Here is a 19,709-nt window from a genome sequence, read left to right as displayed (position 1 = left end):
AAAAGTTATATAACTGACGCTCCTAAATTGTTTATGACGCGCCCCCTGGGGCCATGGGGTACTCGGTAGCCGGGCCGGTCCTTTTCTGGGGTAGTCACGGAGGCAGTGAACCGGTCCGTGGCCTGGGCGGTCAAATGAAGGAAAAGTGTAAAAGTCAATTTGGGAATAAAGAAAAGGGGAAAAATGTTTGTGACGCCACCCGTGGTATGCGGCTATATGGGGCCGCCGCTGCGGTGCAGATCCACTGGATCTGATGGTGATGCATCAGAGTTTGTTCAGCTCTCCACAGGCAAAACTAAGCTCCAGGGCAGTATATAATGAATTGTGGAGGTACATGTTGTTGGTGCGGTGTAATGCAGGGCTGGTGACGCAGTAATTAGCCAAGGACACAGTGGGGTGCAGTCTTCAGGCTTCACTTACAGTTGTTAAGCTGCTCCAAGTTACAGTGGCCAGGTTATAACTGCCCACGTTGTCCTGTGTCCTCCGGGGAAGTGATCCAGCCAACTCTCAGGTATCTTGGAAGCACTTTAACGGGACCCCTTTCTGTGTACCTCTCCAGGTCGTCTCTCTGCGCTGGCTCTCGCCCTCCTGCCCTGCGCCTCACACCCAGTGTCCCAAGCCAGTGGCCGCGGGCCTTGTCAGGCGACGTCCTCTTTGTCCCCTTGGTCCTCTATGGCCACCTTTTTGGCGATTAAGTGTAGCGTGTGGCTACAGCACCTGAAATGCTGCAACCTCTGGTTTGCTAGCTGACACCTAAAGTACTCCACTAGGCTGGGGCCGGTCCCCTACTGCGGCCTGATCCATCCACGTCAGCGTGAATTCGGTCGCACGGGTGGCATCCTTCACTCACCGTGCCCCTGGGATCCCTTCTGTGTCTCTGGAGCCTTCCTCACTGCTCCTGTCTTCTTTCCTCACTTTCCTCCTCCTGGGCCTCTCTCACTAGGCCACACTCCTCTGCTCTCCTGAGCAGGACCGAACTGAACTGCTCCTAAGCAGAACTCCCCTCAGAACTCCACTGCTCCCCTAAGCAGAACTGTTTTCAACTGCTCCCCTGAGCAGAACTTCATCTAGAAATTTCTACCCTTCTTTTTATATTCCTACCCTCTGTGAACCCTAAACTTCTACCTCCACCCACACCCACTACATGGTTCCCTCTCTCTTGCTTTCCCCCCTTCTAGCCAGGGACAGGGCTCAGCAGTGACCAAGTGCATCTTGCCCCTCCTGCTGGTCGGGAGTGATGTAGTGTTGGATGTAGGTGTGTGGGTCCCGGGTAGTACTCCCTCCTTACCTGAGAGTGGGGTACCACACCTCTGGCTGAAATGCAGTACCTCTGTGCCAACTGGACCCGCAGGGGCTCCACATTTACTACACATGGCATTTGGGGCCATGCAGTACTGAAGACAAAATCGTAAGATGGTTAACGTGGTTTTGCTATTGCTCTTAATGGTACCCTCCATGCCTTCTTCTGTAATATCAAGGTGATGGTGTGTGCAGCATCTCTATAGGTCACTTTCTGACCCTCAGCCCACCACCTCTCTTGCAATGGATAAGACACTCTGGCCTACAGGTCACTGATGCTCCTCCGATGGATAGTCCAATCGCACAACAGTTAGGGCAGTGGCCATAAAAACGACAATATGTTGAACATGACCAATCATAAAGACATGTCCCACCTAATAACAGCCATAGTGGCCATTACAACTGTACATCCTCCATAATCCTCTAATGGTCTCTATTCAATTGCTAAGAACTTTCATCTGATCAGCCAGGCAGCAGCATGTACTAGTCTCTATTCATGTCAATCACTGCAATCAGTGAAAGATGAGTGTCAATCCAAACCATTGACCCCGAACTCTCTCTTTGAGCATTGGAGATTGTGTTGCATGAAGTTGGAAAGTCAGAAGGTTCATAAAAGAAGCCATCAAATAATTTACTATGGGTATATAAATAGGCAATCCAGAATTACTTTTCATGGCACTACATATTTATTTGTCATTCAAGGTCTTTGGAAAGGCTGGGGATGACAATTTTTATGGGTAGTGTAATAGCTGTCATTAGGAGATGTTCCTCGGTATGCCTCATCTTTGTGGAACAAATAGTGAATGTTAAAATTGTAACTTTTGTTTAAAGGAAAATCATCCAAAATTAACATAGTAACATAGTAATGGTTACAGTATTGTTCAGATTCAAAACCTTGGGGCTGAGTTACAACTAGTGACTAAAATAAAGACAACATAAATCTAGAAGAGATAGAATAGTATTTCCCAAACCTCAATCCTCATGGTCCCCCAACAGAACGTGTTGTCAGGATTTCTTTAGTACTGCACAGGAGAGAGAACCTCTGGCAGTTTCTGATGCCTTAATAATATTGCACCTTTGCAATACTAAGAAAACTCTGAAAACATGATCTGTTGGGGATGTGCGAACGGAGTTTGGGAAACACTGAGATAGAAGATGCTCAAAATGCATTATAGTGGTGTATGATGTGTGTTAGATTTGCTTCATCTTTATAGACATTTATTTTATTGATTTATTTATTTTACTTGCTTACATGTGCATCTCACTAAATTAGAATATCATCAAAAAGTTAATTTATTTCAGTTCTTCAAAACAAAAATTTAAACTCATATATTATGTAGAGTCATTACAGACAGTGATCTATTTCAAGTGTTTATTTCTGTTAATGTTGATGAATATGGATTACAGCCAATGAAAACACAAAAGTCATTAACTCAGTAAATAGAATACTTTATAACAACAGCTTGAAAAATGTTTTTATAATCAAAAATGTTGGCCTTTTGAAATGTATGTTCAGTAAATACACGCAATACTTGGTTGGGTTCCTTTTGCATTAATTACTGCATCAATGCGGCGTTGGCATGGAGGTGATCAGCCTGTGGCACTGCTGAGGTGTTATGGAAGCCCAGGTTGCTTTGATAGCAGCCTTCAGCTCGTCTGCATTGTTGGGTCTGGTGTCTCATCTTCCTCTTGACAATACCCTATAGATTCAGTATGGGGTTATGGTCAGGCGAATTTGCTGGCCAATCAAGCACAGTGATACTGTTGTTTTAAAGCCAGGTATTGGTACTTTTGGCAGTGTGAACAGGTGCCAAGTCCCGCTGAAGAATGAAATTTCCATCTCCAAAAAGATTGTCGGCAGAGGGAAGCATGAAGTGCTCTAAAATTTCCTGGTAGACGGCTGCGCTGACTTTGGTCTTGATAAAACACAGTGAACCTACGCCAGCAGATGACATGGCTCCCCAAACCATCACTGATTGTGGAAACTTCACTCAAGCAGCTTGGATTGTGGCCTCTCCACTCTTCCTCCAGACTCTGGGACCTAAATTTCCAAAAGGAAAATTGGAACTCTGGGACCTTGTGGAGTGTGTCAATGACTGCCTTCTGGACATCTGTCAAGTCAGCAGTCTTCCCGATGATTGTGGAGCTTACTGAAACAGACTAAGTGACCTTTTTAAACGCTTCATTTGCAGGTGTATTTTGTTAATTATTTTAATTCACTTTGTGCTTTCATTGGCTGTAAGCCATAATCATCAACATTAACAGAAATAAACACTTGAAATAGATCACTCTGTTTGTAATGACTCTATATAATATATGAGTTTCACTTTTTGTATTGAAGAACTGAAATAAATTAACTTTTTGATGATATTCTAATATAGTGAGATGCACATCATTAATGTCCACATCATCATCACTGTCCCCATTGGGGCTCACAATCTAAATACCCTATCAGTATGTCTTTGGGAGTGTGGAAGGAAACCGAAGAAAATGGAGAGAACATACAGGCTCCTTTCAAATTATGTCCTTGGTGGGATTTGAACTCAAAACCTCATGCTAACCACTGAGCCACCATGCTTCCCAAGACTTGTTTGAGTCTTTTAGTTATGCCACCTCTTGGTTGTCTTTCTTTAGACCCATATTTTTCACCAACTTCTAGACCCTGACATTAATAAATTTGGTGAACTTTTAGACTCCACATAGCCACAACTCCTCTTCTAGACATTTTCAAAAAGTTTCTAGTGAATCACAAAAATTGTAAATATTATAAGTTATTGCCATTTTGTTAAAAGAAAAAAAAATTGCAATGGATTTACAGGAAGTTGTAATTTTGCTCTGAAATGTGTAAAAATGCATGTGGATTTCATTTTAGATTTTGAGGCTAGTTTCTTAGTGGGTTTTATAAATCCAGCCGAATAGTAAGGTACACAGTTACCCCTTCCATATTTTTCTACATCTACTGAAAATATTAAGGAATTCTTACAGTAGTGATCATAGCAGGAAAGTTCTTTTATTTTAAATAGATATTAAGGAATCACTCCGATGGTTTCCAAAGGCGAGACTCACCCCTTCGTCTAGAAGCAAAGTTTCTTCACAGCAAAGATATGAGGAGCTTCAGAGCAGGGGCATTGTTTCCACCACTTTATTAATATGTCAATTGGTTTCCAGATTACTGAAACATTGCAATGTCTTGTTAGATACTGCCTGGCAGGGAAAGAGTTACCCAATCTCTTTCATGTTGGTGGTAGGCAATCAGCGGTGGGTGGTTTCTCACAAGAGAACCCAAGAGCAAAAGAATGTATTAATTAAGAAAAAGACATGAAAGCATTAAAGGAGGGATGGAGGGCCGCTAACAGAACTTTGTATACATTATTTTGTTTTTCTCTTCCACAAATTGAGAGATTAACCGGCAGTCAATTGAAATGGCAGCCTGTATCATACCTTCCCTTGGTCTCACAGCATGGATAATAAATGCTGGGATCTAGCCAACCAGCCTTCTTTATCTCTCCCCTTATTGTTCCGGGCCACACATCCGTGAACCTTCAGCGTGTTATGTACTTAACCACGGTCAGGTTGATGTCATTATTTTCTTATTGTTGCCCGGCTCCCTGGGTGCTGCTCTCGCATTCACATGGAGTAGAGCTTGTGTGCTCTTTGTAGGTTAACCTTTTGAAAAGGAGATGCTCGACCACCTGCAAATTTAGCCCAAGGCTTTGACATTGCACTAGGCCGATTGGTACGCTTGAAAAAACACATTAGCCCCTCTTGTGCTATTTCATCTTTCATTCCTAATTCTGAATCAGTGCTGTAAGATAAATCTTATCTATGCCATAAGAAGCCGCAGTTTTTCGAGGTCTCTTTGGTGCAGTTGCTTGGTTTGGTTAGGTCAATGTCTGCTTTGTCTAAGTCTATGTCTATGGTATGTGCCAGTTTATCTTTCTGCTGATCCATCTGTCTGCAGCGCTACCTAGCAGCAAGCAAGCAGCGGGCACTAAAAGTGAGATGTCAGATCTATGGGGGAAAGTGGTTCTCTGCATGATACACAGGCACATTTAGCTTGTACAACAACAATATTGTATAAAAATTGGTCGGTTAGTAGAAAACAAGCTACATCCTTCTCATTCCTCTGTGCTCACATGGAAGATCCACAAATGCTTCTCTTTAATCCATAACTGACAGAATACATCTAAGAAAATGTTAATTAACTCCTCTTGACACCAGATGCAGTTAATTTGCTACCTGCCAGTCGAGAATCTCTGCTGTTTTATTAGGTAAGGTGATATTTATTGCTTGCTATCATTAACATTCCAGCTCTGGTTTTCTCATTTAACAACTTGCATCTCATATATGTATTTTTTCATGTATCAGCAATATCCTAATATTATATGAAGACCCCTGTATAGGCTGATCAGGGAATCTGAAAACATGACATCTAATTCAATTACATTGGATAACCTTTGGATATCACTGGGGTATTCAATCACCAACGTAGTAGCCAATCCCACTATAATACTCAAAACTACTATTAACACATTACTCGCTTTCATTTTGAAATATCATTTTTTTTTATTTCAGATCAAACTACTCGAAATTAAGTTTCATTAACCTAAAGTAATTTTTCTAATTTCTAAAATGTTTAGAATATAGATTTTTTTGCTCTATTGCAAATGCCTTATATGCAGATGTAGGAGACGTGATGCTGTAATTAAGCTGCTCTTTTGACAATATCCCACTAATTTGGGCCAAATATATTCTGCACACAATCTCAGCTCTGCTGCATCTGTATTATCATTTACTGATAATCACAAAAGTGCAAATATATACTTCAAAATTGTCTTCAAGTAAATAAAACAAAGTATAGGATCAACCACATATGGTCAAAAAACAAATAAAATATGCAAGAAGGTTTGAGGTTTACTTTAAGTAGCCTCTTACATTATAGAGCATGTTATTCCTTGCTCACATCTACTGCCAAAATTACAGCAGCACTGAGTACGTGCAGGCATATCAAATAGTCTGACAACCCGATAATAGGCTGACATGAATTAGATTATTAGGTTGTCAACATATATTGTGGAGTGGCGCTTTACCAGCATGTTATCAATCTTGTGTGTAGTGTGTGGTCACTGCTATGTGCAGACTGTGCTGCAATGTGCCATTACTCCATCCACTACATACAGGAATACCTTTCCCTGACTACTAGGCTGATGTATTACTATTGAGAATATATGGAAAGGATATTAATGCATAGGTATGGTATTGGAATCATTACTCCAACTGATCTCGCTGGATGAATTGAATTGTACTCTTTATGTATGTGTTTAAAGACTTTCTATACTAAAATGTACTACAGCATACTAGCTATGTTAAGCATGTACATGATATTCACGCAGTAATGTCTTTTAGTGTTATGCATTACAGCTCGACATGCAGATAGAAAAAGAAATAAATAGATGCATAAATATAAAGATAAATGATAGCATGATATACAGAAAAATTATACGGTGATACGTAGAAGAGAAAATGCTTAGATAGATGGATTAGAGCATGATAGCTAGAATAATTATAGAGTAATGATGATAGATAGATGGATAGTCTGGGATAGATAGATAGATAGATAGATAGATATGGGATAGATAAGGATAGATAGATATGGATAGATAGATAGATAGATAAATAGATAGATAGATAGATAGATAGATAGATAGATAGATAGATAGATATGGATACATAGATATGGGATAGATAGATATGGATAGACAGATTGAATTGATAGATAGATAGATAGATAGATAGATAGATAGATATAGGATAGATATGGATAGATATTAGATAGATATGAGATAGATAGATAGATAGATAGATGTGGATAGATAGATAGATAGATAGATAGATAGATAGATAGATAGATAATAGATAGATAGATAGATAGATAATAGATAGATAGATAGATAGATAGATAGATAGATAGATAGATATGGATAGATAGATATGGATAGATAGATGGATAGAGAGATATGGATAGATAGATATGGATAGAGAGATATGGATAGATAGATATGAATAGATATTAGATAGATAGATAGATAGATAAATAGATAGATAGATAGATAGATAGATAGATAGATAGATAGATAGATAGATAGATATGGGCTAAATATGGATAAATATGAGATAGATAGATAGATAGACAGACAGATAGATGAGAGATAGATAGATAGATAGATAGATAGACAGATAGATGAGAGATATATTCCTTTACATCTATTTGTGTAAATCACAGCAACAAGTGAACTGAATCTGTTTGCTTTTGTAACCCTTAAAAACACATATTTCGTAGCTATTTTTGTTGTAATCCAGCTCTTAACAAAGTGTAAAGATAACAGATAGACTATAGATTACTGTTATAACAAGAGGATAGATAGAAAGATAGATAGATAGAAAGATAGATAGACTATAGATTACTGTTATAACAAGAGGATAGATAGAAAGATAGATAGATAGAAAGATAGATAGACTATAGATTACTGTTATAACAAGAGGATAGATAGATAGATAGATAGAAAGATAGATAGACTATAGATTACTGTTATAACAAGAGGATAGATAGATAGATAGATAGAAAGATAGATAGACTATAGATTACTGTTATAACAAGAGGATAGATAGATAGATAGATAGATAGAAAGATAGATAGACTATAGATTACTGTTATAACAAGAGGATAGATAGAAAGATAGATAGATAGAAAGATAGATAGACTATAGATTACTGTTATAACAAGAGGATAGATAGAAAGATAGATAGATAGAAAGATAGATAGACTATAGATTACTGTTATAACAAGAGGATAGATAGATAGATAGATAGATAGATAGATGCAGTTTCCATGCATTAGTTTGAAATACAGCAACAAGTGATTTTATTTTGAAATCCTTATAAAACATATATTTTTCTAGAAAAGTCTGCACCATCTGAGAGTTGTGATCCAGCTGCTAGCAATTTGACTGTAAATGTTCATCGCTCATATTTTGGCTTTTGCATCATTTAATGGCTTGTGTTAAAATAATAAGCCCATCTGTTTGGACAATACTGATGAATAATAAAAATCTCATTCATGCTTTTTTTTTGTGACTTGCAACAACAGTTTCTTCATTTTGGGGACACTTGATTCAGTAAGGCTGTGGTTTGTTAGATGGTGACCTAGTGCAAGACATTATCAAATCTTGGAAATGATAGTCCAAATGACTGCTTAATTTCATCAGTAAGATCAAATAAAGAAGCGCACATTCAAATCCCTGCCCCCTTCTCGACATTAGCCATTAGCCTTCATGTACTGGCCCCTCTCTATTGTAAAAGTGAAAATTAACATGAGTTGTGAAATTACATTTTTAGATTGAGGGTGTATCAAACACTTTAATTGTATATATGTATGCATGTGGGTGTATTTACATATATATGTGTATATGTATATCTATTACATACACATGTATATATATACATATACATATTTCACACACACACACACACATATATATATTACTCACACACATATATTACACACACACACATATATATACACATATATATATTACACACACATATATACATATATACGTTTCACACATATATATATATATATATATATATATATTACACACACATATATGATACATACATACACACATCCATAGACCCATAAACCTAGGTAGGATTTGAACTCTTTTAACAAAGGTAATACGCTGAGCACAAAAGCAGTCCAATTTCTCCAAACCTTATACTTCCTTTTAAACCATAGTCATTTTGTTAGATATTGAAAATGTCTTGATTCAGTTGTCTTGCTGTTTTGGGCCTGTCTAGCCCCCTGCCGAGGTAATAAGGATGAGAGTTCCTGCTGAGCTCTGAAGAATACCATTTCAAGGCTGCCACATAGCTGGCAGCTTTTATTTATAGAACCAGGAAAATGAACGGGTATTAGTGTCCAAACATTTTAGAATGCTCTTGTGGCCATGCACAAAGCGACTGATTTGCAGCAAATTTCCACTTATTTTCCAGAAGTATTTACCTTGTAGAAGCTTGGATGATCACCGTAATGACTGTAAGAAGGGGAAAAAGTGACCATTTCTTCTTCTTTTTTTTTTTAAATGTGCATGAGTCTTACTCTTAACCCATTTGGTACCAAAAGTAACAAGCATCACATTTCTTAGTATGCCTCAGTGTGATCAGTGAAAGTATTAAAGTGAAGCTTCATCTACAGAGAGTACTCTGGATAAGATTCTGCTTGAGCATACTATTCACTTGGTATAATGTTATTTGTGAAATTGCATGCTTTAACTGTGGAAGCTTTCCATGTTGGATACATAGGCAAATCACAGACTATAAAGTGCAGTATGCACCCTGTAAATAGAGCTGGGGTGATATTTGGGGGAATATTAATTTTCTGTGTAGTATATTTTTAAAAATGTCTTATTGTAAAGAAAGTTTGATCACTTTGGAAAACCCAATTTTATTGAGCAGTTCTTCCTGATCTTGTTACTTACTAATTTTCATATGTCCTGCTATAAGATTTGGCAGTGAAATCAGCTTTTATCTCAGGGGGAATCACTTACCACGTGGGCATATTTCCCACAGGGAAATGTTACGAGTGGACTAATATTGGTACTCAACCCTCATGAGACTCCCCCTTTTCATATTTTTATATGCCCAAATATATGGTGAGGGGTAACCGAACAAGAAATGTCTGTTGCATTTGTGGTATGATTCAGTAACTTTTTTGACTATACTTCAAACTAGCTTAGTAGTCTAATTTAGCCAGTTAAGCAGAGCAGCATTCTTCATGAGGCTGTCTGGGCTGAATGCTAGGGACCTACATCAAGTAGGGGCTAGTCAGATTTTTTTTGCTGAGGCATAGTTACCTGGGCTCAGGTTAAACTCCTTTTGTACTTATCAATGCGGGTACATTTACAGTATTTATCACAGTGGCCAATGGCACATTATCATAAGGGTTGTGATGTCTCACCATCTTCTCTCTTATTAGACCTCCATGAGCAAACGATCGTATGAGCTTGAACATTCTCATGGGCCCTTGGCACCAGCAAAAATGTAATATTTATTTATTTTTTTTTAACGAACAAATAGCAACCAAATATGCCGGACTTCAAAAAGAAAAGGAAGAACTATTGCATTGTGATAGAAGAGGTCTAGTACCACAATAGAAATCTTTAAAAAAAAAGTGACTAGTATTCTATGGGGGAGCCTTAAAATGGATATAGGGCTTTATATGGAGGTCTACTACCTACTGCGTCAGGGTCAGGCCATAAACTGTAGAAATGTGAAAGATTGACGTGCTGGATGGTCCCCAATGTTGCTGAAGACCTAGGGGTTAATATGGGCTTGCAATTGGGGAATGATCTTAATTAATAGACTTGTTTTTCCAAAGTCTTAGCTATTTTGAGGACAAATGTAACAACGTTTGAAAAAAAGCCCTCGTGCTTAGGAAAGGCTCAAAAGCTGTTTTACTACATAAGATGTGAAAAAAAAAGTGCAAATGGTAGAAGGCTGAAATATCTGAAAATTCTCTTGCTGAAGATTGACATGGTCTGCGCCTAATATATATTACTATCAGGTCCACACACAGATTTGCTGCCCAGAGAAATTGTATAGATTATTTTGTGTAGATGTGGTGCTGCAGATAACAAATACAAAAAATAAAATATGTATACGGGTCACCAAGCCCACCTTCTGCTACTCCCATGCTTAGGATCCCCTAGTCTTAAGGTAGTCTCTGTTCTTCTGGCTCTAGTAATGACGTGTTAACACGTGAACGTTGCATTCTGTGATTTGCTGCAGTGGTCATGTCTGCACAATGAAATATTGATGGAGGCTTGAAAACAGAAAAATATTATATCTAGACTGATGTCACTTTACAAAATGAAGGTTTTTTGCACATAATTTGGCCAATTTATGTGTGCCCATCAACCACGACAAGGTCACCTTCGTATGATGGGTAACTACGCTATGCTACTACTGGATATGCCACTCTTGGGCTGTAAGCCTGTATGAACAATATGTCTCTGATTGGGCTTTAAACCTACAATGTATGGGCTGGTAGAGCTAGTTAAAACCACCTGTGAAGGAATAGAACGAATTAGTGGGAGGGACGCATGGTCAGAAAAAAGGCTGTCAAACTTCTAATAGTGTGAACACGTACCTGCTGCAATGTCCCAGGAGCGGTCACTCACTGGTCTATTCGGGTGCTCTGAAGAAAAAAGTAATCTAAATTGCAAAGAGAACTTCGGCACTCCATGCATGAATATATAAGAAATATTATATCTAGACTGATGTCACTTTACAAAATGAAGTTTTTTTGCACATAATTTGGCCATCATACGAAGGTGACCTTCTCGTGGTTGATGGGCACACATAAATTGGCCAAATTATGCGCAAAAAACCTTCATTTTGTAAAGTGACATCAGTCTAGATATAATATTTCTTATATATTCATGTATGGAGTGCCGAAATTCTCTTTGCAATTTAGATTACTTTTTTCTTTAGAGCACCCGAATAGACCAGTGAGCGACCCCTCTTTTTTCTATGAAAACAGAGAAAGACCTGAGGACCAAGAAAGTATCTGCATGAAAAGTGCAGAACATTGGTAAAATGAAGGGCTCGTGCAGATAACCATATAACCTAGATGAGTACTATTCGTTGTTTTGACAGATAGCACTAGTCCCCATGTTATTCTATTGGGCTGTGCACATGTCCGATTTTTTCCTCTAACCAAGTCGGTTCGAGGAAAAAATTGCAGCATGCACAATTTGCCATTCAACTCTATGAGTGCATGGAAAAAAAATTGGACCGTACTCATATGACATCTGAGTGCGGTCCGATTATCACGGACTGACATTATAGAAAGGGTGGAGAAACTTTTTTTCTTTCACTCCACCTCCGAGAAAATCGGATCACACTCTAATCAAACTGTCATCAGAGTCAGATCAGAGTGTGATTAGCATAATCAAACTAATTTTCTCGGATGGGGCGAAAACGGTTGTGTGACCCTATCCGAATACACAGTGGTTTGTTTAGTTTTTAATATGAACAATTAGTCACATCTGTGGATTCTACTGTAAATCTGCAGAAAATCAGCAGCAAAATCAGCAACACTAGGAACTGATTGAGGATTTCTACTTCCCTGGTCAATTCAACAGGAAAAATCAGCAACAAATCTATGCACTGTCAGAACTGATATGCTGTGGATTAATATTCCACATTACAGGTCGATTTCCATGCAGGAAAATTCTGCACTACTGTATGTGACTGTGATTTGATAAAATCTCCTCCACTTGTGTGCTGGTGTATTTTGCTGCAAATCCACAGATCTGTATAATTTTTTAACCATGGAGTTCTAAAGAAATGCACCTGGGGTATGACCAGTCCATTCAGTAAAGTGCTACATGCCTCCTATTGCTCTGGAACTAAAGCTAATGGTTATCTCTTTTTGTGCATGAACATTATTTCAAGTTTTTTTCTAATTTTTGTATATTATAAAACAACACCTGTGGTTGGAAAACAGTGTTGATCTTCATGTATCTGCGTGCAGTGTAAGCAGGTAACTGATGACTTCACCCTCTCATGAAACTTGTCAGATTTAAACTGTCTGACCTCATGGAAAAGGAATTAGACAAGTGATTATAACCACATTGCCCCGCCGATCAATATATATGACTTTTTCCAAGTTGCTTCAAAACCACAGCCTCTGTATAAGCCTTGTTGTTCTATTAATTAATGAGATTGTGGCTGTTCTTCATCTCGCTCACACATATTCATTTTCTCCAGGCAGTAAAGCTGCTGTCTGTCACTGTTAATGAACTGTATCAAACATTAGAACAATGTTTTGAAATAATATTGTATCCTAGCTAGCAAAAATATAAAATACCTCAGTGTCAAAGGACCCTATTCATTAAGACCCGTGTTCTTCATGACGCGCCCCCTGCGCCTTGGGGTACTCGGTAGCGGGGCTGGTCGATGCTGGGGGATGTCACAGTGGCAGTGACCCGGGCCGTGACCCAGGGCGGTCAAATAAAGGGGATGTTAAAGGGGAAATAAAGTTTTTAGAGATAGTGCTCAAGACGCCACCTGTGGTATGCGGCTATATGTAGCCACTGCTGCGGTGCAGATCCTCTGGAGCTGATGGTGATGCAGCAGAGTTGGTTCAGCTCTCCACATGGAAGAGCTATGCTCTAGGGCAGTGCAGTGATGATTTGATGAGTTAAATGTCTGCTGTGCAGTGTAGTGCAGGGCTGGTGGCGCAGTAATGAGTCAAGGACACAGTGGGGTGCAGTGTTCTGGTTTTACTCACAGTTCAAGGCAGTTCCTGGTCACCGCTGCAGCCGCCCACGTCGTCCTGTGTCCACCAGGGTAGGGATCCAGCAATCTCTCAGGTATTTCAGAAGCACTTAAACGGGACCCCATTCTATGTACCTTTCCCGGTCGTCTCACTGCGCTGGCTCTCACCCTTCTGCCCTGCACCTCACAATCAGTGTCCCAAGCCAGTGGCCTCGGGCCTTGTCGAGCAACGTGCAGTCCCCTGGAACCTATGTGGCCACCTTCTCAGCGTTGTAATTGTGGGCTTTGGCTGCGACACCTTGATAAATGCAGCACCCTCCGGTTGTCTAGCTGAGCCTGGTTGTTCTCCACTAGTTTAGGGGCCGGTCCCCTTCTGCCGCCTGATCCCTCCACGTCAGCGTGGATTCGGGCGCATGGGTGGCCTCTGCACTCACCGTGCCCCTGGGATCCCCTCTGTTTCTCCTGGAGCCCTCCTCACTGCTCCTCTCTTCTTTCTTTCCTTCTCCTGGGCCTCTCTCACTGGGCCCTGCTCCTCTCTCTTCTCCTCCTGAGCAGAGCTCCTCTAGAACTCCTGCTCCCAGCTCTCCCACTGACTCTCTGACCACTTCCAGAACCTTCCACCCTCTTTTTTGTACTGCTACCCTCTGTGCTCCAGTGATGCTCTTCCTCCACCCACCTCCTCTACCTAGTTCCACCCTTCAGCTAGGGACCAGGAACTGTGCTGTGCCTTAGGAGTAATCTCACCCTTTCCTACTGAAGTGGAGTGTATTGGATGTGGGCAGTACCTCCGTGGCGACTGGACCCGCAGGGGTTCCACATTCACGCCAGTCTTGATGAGGAGATGTTCTGGAGTCCGACGCCTCTTCATGAATCAGGAGAGTCGGAAGAGCGACATACACCTCTGAGTGCGCCTCGCCACAAATCCTTCTCCAATCCATGCTGGAGTAAGTCTTGTGGTGTAGCTAACACCGCCGCTCATCAAATTCATGATTCATGAATTTGACGAGCGCAGTTCATCAGCTGGGCAACAATAGCATGAGAATGCCAAAAGCTGCAAAATTTTAGTGCAGGCTTGAGTTACGCTAAAATTGTGCGACTTTTTAAATTATTTTAATCTGCAGAATATTGGTGTAAAAGCTGTGATGGATCTGACTCAAAGTCTGTACAGATCATTCCTGTATCAGTGGTGATATTTATCACCTATCACTTCCACAATAGCGATCGCCCTCTGATAGAAATTATGTGAGTTTACCACTCTTTTCTGTTCAAATGCAACTCAAGATGAGGAAGTCAAATCCATGAATTTGGGGTACACTATGGTCAAGAAGACAGCACAGTTAAAGGGGTTTTTCCATGAACAAAAGTTCATTTTAATCAATAGAGTTTGGAATGATAATGACTTCCACAATTGGATGTGTTTAATTAAAATGTTCCTGTGCTGAGATAATCTTATAAATGTGCCCCTGCTGTGTACTGTGTAATGGCTGTGTCTGACCATACAGGAACATGGTCTCATCATACCACATCTCATGGGCAGGGGATGAGAGAGCAAAAGAGAGTATACAGACAGAGCAGCATAGGATTGCAGCTGATTCTTTTTCTGAGGTAAAATATTTCCCTGCCTGTTCTCCCTGCCCAGGAGATATGGTATGATCAGACCATGTTCCTGTATGGTTAGACACGGCCATTACACAGGGGTTACAGAGCTGCACAGTACAACTCCGTCTACTGTATAGTGGCTGCTGTCAGGCAGTGAACATCCGCCAACTATTCAAGTCAATAGGATTTCAACACGGTGGCTCAGTGGTTAGCACTGCATCCTTGCAGCGCTGGTGTCCTGGGTTCAAATCCCACCAAGGACAACATCTGCAAGGAGTTTGTATGTTCTCCCCGTGTTTGTGTGGGTTTCCTCCAGGTTCTCCGGATTCCTCCCACACACCAAAAACATACTGAAGGTGAATTTAGATTGTGAGCCCCAATGGGGACACTGCCCATAATGTCTGTAAAGCGCTGTGGAACTAATGGAGCTATATAAGAGAGTAAAATAAATAAATAAATGTACAGTACCCGACATCTCCCACTAAACAGTAGATGGAGCTTCACTGTGCAACTCTTTTACTAGTTTCAGCCACCGCTGCCAACACTGAGAACAGCTGATAGGTGGGAGTGCTGGGTGTCGCATCTCCACCGATCAGACACTGATGTGTGCACATACCCTTAGGTGCCTAGGAATATTCCCATTACACCATACAGTCCTGGCTCCTCATATAGACATGACATTGTTTATAATCCCAGGTGAATACACTTGACAAAGGGTGTAGTCCTAGGTCTTCAAATTGACATGACATAGGAGATAGTCCTGATTACATCTGACATAGGGCTATCTCCTCACATAAACATGTTAGAGGGGGTAGTCCCAGACCATTTCCCCTGACATACAGAAAAGCCCTGGCCCCTCACATTGACATGACATAGGGGATAGTCCCACACTATTACACCTGACATAGGGTGCAGGCCTAGCTCCTCACATAGGGGATAGCATAGATCCATCAAATAAAAATGACAAAGGATATATCCCAAGACTTTAAGTCAGACATGTAAATAGTGAAGAAAATGACAGCATAGAATTGAATTTCTTCTTTGTATTAATCCTATGGTTCACATAATTTAAAACGTTTCAATTCATCACTAAACTAAGTATCAAATGTTGCATATTATATCAACCATTGGACTAATATAATGAAGGAATTGCATTGGATTCTATCTTCTTATCATTTTTCACGTCCTTCCTAAACTTTCAAGCATTCAAGTATCTATCAAATTCCTTCCTCATGTATAGATGATTTCTCATTTAATCACTTCATTCAGCGAGAATCAGAGTAGCTGCAAAACCACTGCTAGATTTGGAACTCAGCTGACCCCAATCTAGGTCCAAACCAAACTAAATCTGTGTGTGCATTTGCTCATCCCTAGCAATATATAGAATTTCAAACACCACCATTCTGCGCTTTCCTTTTTACTTTATTAGCGTAAGCCAACAGATGTTTTTGATCTTCATTAATTCAGGGCGTATGTCTAATCATATGCATGTTGTAGAACAGGCAGAGGGAAATCATTTATCTTCTACCAGAATACAAAGTTTCACGGAGTGCAATCATGTACCTAGTAATCAGGCAATTGTGTACCTAATTGTCCAGACTTATAGCAATGTTCTCATTTTAGGTTTCCCCTGCCAAGATGCTGCTGTCTCATCCACTTGTTGATAGATGGTGGTGTCACGTTAGCAGATGCAGGGAATACAGCATTCTGAGATCCATTCATTGAAGTTGAATTCTCTTCTTTATTTTTTTCCAGAGACTTTTCCTTGACTTTCAGTTCTATAAATATGCATCGTTTCTGAGGAAAGAAATGTCAAAAGTAAAAGATTTTTCTTGCTCGTGTACTTTGGCAAACACACACAAATGGGCATTAGCTCACACCAATGAGATTATTCTTGGGTGAAAATGGTACTTGACAATTGGATCACCTGATCTCGGGCCTGGGAGAATATATGATTTATTTTCAGAGAATCCAGCGTGATGTCTATCTTGTGTAAAGCTTCATCAACAATTTTTTTCTACTCCCCATTGCCATTAGAAAGTAGTGTAACTGGCAGTTACCACATGTAAATACCCAATACTATAGATGTTTTGTCCTTTTATAATAAAATAGGCTTCAAATACTTTGTAAAAGATTCACACACACAACAGTATTATGTACGGTACATGTAATCTGGAATTGATTATGAAATCAAGTATGTATTAAGTGCTTAAAGGGCTATTCTCATGTTCCTTAATGGAAATATTTTAAAAGTGCTGCTTGTGATTAAAAATACCCCGTTGGCAGCGCAGTGGCTGAACATGCACAGTGCTTACAAGCTCTTTCCAATAGAGATTGTAAGTGCTCCAGTGAAGCTGCCTGGATTGCACCATTAGTTCCTTATCTAGCAGACTTCAGTGACTCTTGACTCATCTGATACTGCAGAGATAAAGTTGGATCTGCTTACAGCATTAGAGAATTTAGTTTGGGCTAGTGGTGCAAAGATGCACCCACTCTGAATAGTCAATCACACAGGTACAGGAATCAGGAAGCTGGGAGGTAGAGAAGCAGTGCATTCCTGCAGAAGTTTACACAACCCACTTAATTATTAACACTCCTTTAAAGGGGCTGTCCTGTCTTAGGCTACTCTATGTGATTGTAGACTTGTGAATTTGGACAATGTGCACCCTGTGCGCTGTGAGGATTCTCCAGTGTCGCCGTCGGGAGCAGGTTGTCATGTGACCGCAGGTATGTGATTTGCATACTTCCAGCCACATTCCAACTAGAAGACTGTCAAGGCCATGCCCATCTATTCAGCATGTGACTACATATATACAAATCAAAAACACACCCTCCACTTTCCAAGCTGGCAGCGGAGAATCCTCACAGCGCACAGTGAGCACAATGTGAGGATTCACAAGTCTGCAGTTTCATAGAGTGACTGTAGCCTTGTACACTAAGGCTGGACATCCCTTTTAAGTTTAATTTTACTTACATTCAATAAATCTAAGTATATGTACAAAGCACAGAGAGATCCAAAGAATTCTACAGTATGTTGCCATGCTTATGACTCAAAGAAAATGACTACAACTACAATGTTTCTCCAGAAATAAATCAGGGTCTTGTTTTATTTTTTCTTCAAAAGATGGGTTAGCGTTTATTTTCAGTAGATGTATTATTTTTTTTTCATGAACAACAATCCACATTTATTTTTGAACAAAAATATCAACATTTATTCAAACATAATCATGTTGTCACACACATGCACTGCACATACATATTACACACGCACACTGCACATATGGTGTCTCCACTTCAGTTCCTCTAGACTCCTGCAGTTAAAGGACCTTTGGTGACATCATGGTCACATGATCGTGATGTCACCAAAGGTCCTTAAGCAGTCTTAACCTCACATTAGAAATTCTGGAGGCTCCTAAGAGAGTGGGGCCCTGAGAAATTGCCCAGTTTTCCTCCCCTCCCCCAAGACCGGCCCTGCATATCTGCCTGTCTTCTCTTTAGTTCCTCTGTAAAACACTAGGGAGAAATTAGTGCAAATAGGGTCTTATCCGACCAACAGTAAAAAATCTTCTTATCAGATTGTGCTAATTTCATCCATGATATTATAAGTTTTTAAGTCAATGCTCAGCTGCTGCGGATTCACGGGTTGTCAAAACCAATGAGAATGAAGATATGGAGAAATTGTTGATTCCTCCCACGCTGTCAATTTTTGAAGAAATCAATTCACAGGAAATTATTAACCCTGGTGGTTGTTTCCCGAAGAAGTGCCTGTTTTATAATCTCCTGTGAATTGACGTCTTCAATAATCGGCAGCTTGGGAGGTATCCACAAGTTAAAGGACTTTTGGTGACTTCATGGTCACATGATTATGATGTCACCAAAAGTCCTTAAGCATTTTTAACCTCAGAATAGAAATTCTGGGGACCCATAAGAAAGTAGGGGCCCATGGTAATTTACCAGCTTGTCCCCCCCCCTCAAATGTCAGTCCTGACTATAACTAGGGCTTATTTTTGGAGTAGGGCTTATATTTCAAGCATACTTCAAAAATCCTGTAAAATCATGATAGGGTTTTAATTTCGGGGAAACATGGGATTCTTGGACTTGAAGTGGACAAAGATACCCCACCCAACCTTATATAAAATGCATATGTTAGTTATTGTATGGGGAACTCTTCTAGTTTTCTTTTTTTTTTTAACAAGTTATGCCTCCAACAATTGTTATTCAGATATGATATTCCTATCATACCATGGTAATATACAAAGCTATAGGACTCAACTTCTCTGTACTTATGTCAATGGTTTAAGCAATTGGTTGTAGTAGCTCTGTTAGGACATGTAAGAAGAAAGACTGTGAGGTCTGTCGCATCCATATTCTACTCTTGTGGCTTTAAGTTACAAATGACTTCTTTTCTCATTGACTGTGCTGATCTCCGAACAATCCTCCAAGTTAGTCCCTTTTTTATTATTATT

General features: G+C 39.9%; 1 long non-coding RNA gene across 1 annotated transcript in view; it reads left to right on the top strand.

Moving 5' to 3' along the window:
• The first annotated feature begins 5,105 nt into the window (after positions 1 to 5,105).
• Positions 5,106 to 19,709, top strand: part of LOC141165242 (uncharacterized) — a 414,314-nt gene continuing 399,710 nt past the window's right edge. Inside the window, exon 1 of the long non-coding RNA XR_012251110.1 lies at positions 5,106 to 5,570. This is a non-coding gene — a long non-coding RNA (uncharacterized lncRNA). The remainder of the gene's footprint in view (positions 5,571 to 19,709) is intronic.

This window comes from Phyllobates terribilis, unplaced genomic scaffold, assembly GCF_046119375.1.
Source record: "Phyllobates terribilis strain yellow unplaced genomic scaffold, ASM4611937v1 Scaffold_11__3_contigs__length_659146591, whole genome shotgun sequence".
NCBI classification, from domain to species: Eukaryota; Metazoa; Chordata; class Amphibia; order Anura; family Dendrobatidae; genus Phyllobates; species Phyllobates terribilis.
This window is presented reverse-complemented; position numbering and strand designations above follow the sequence as displayed.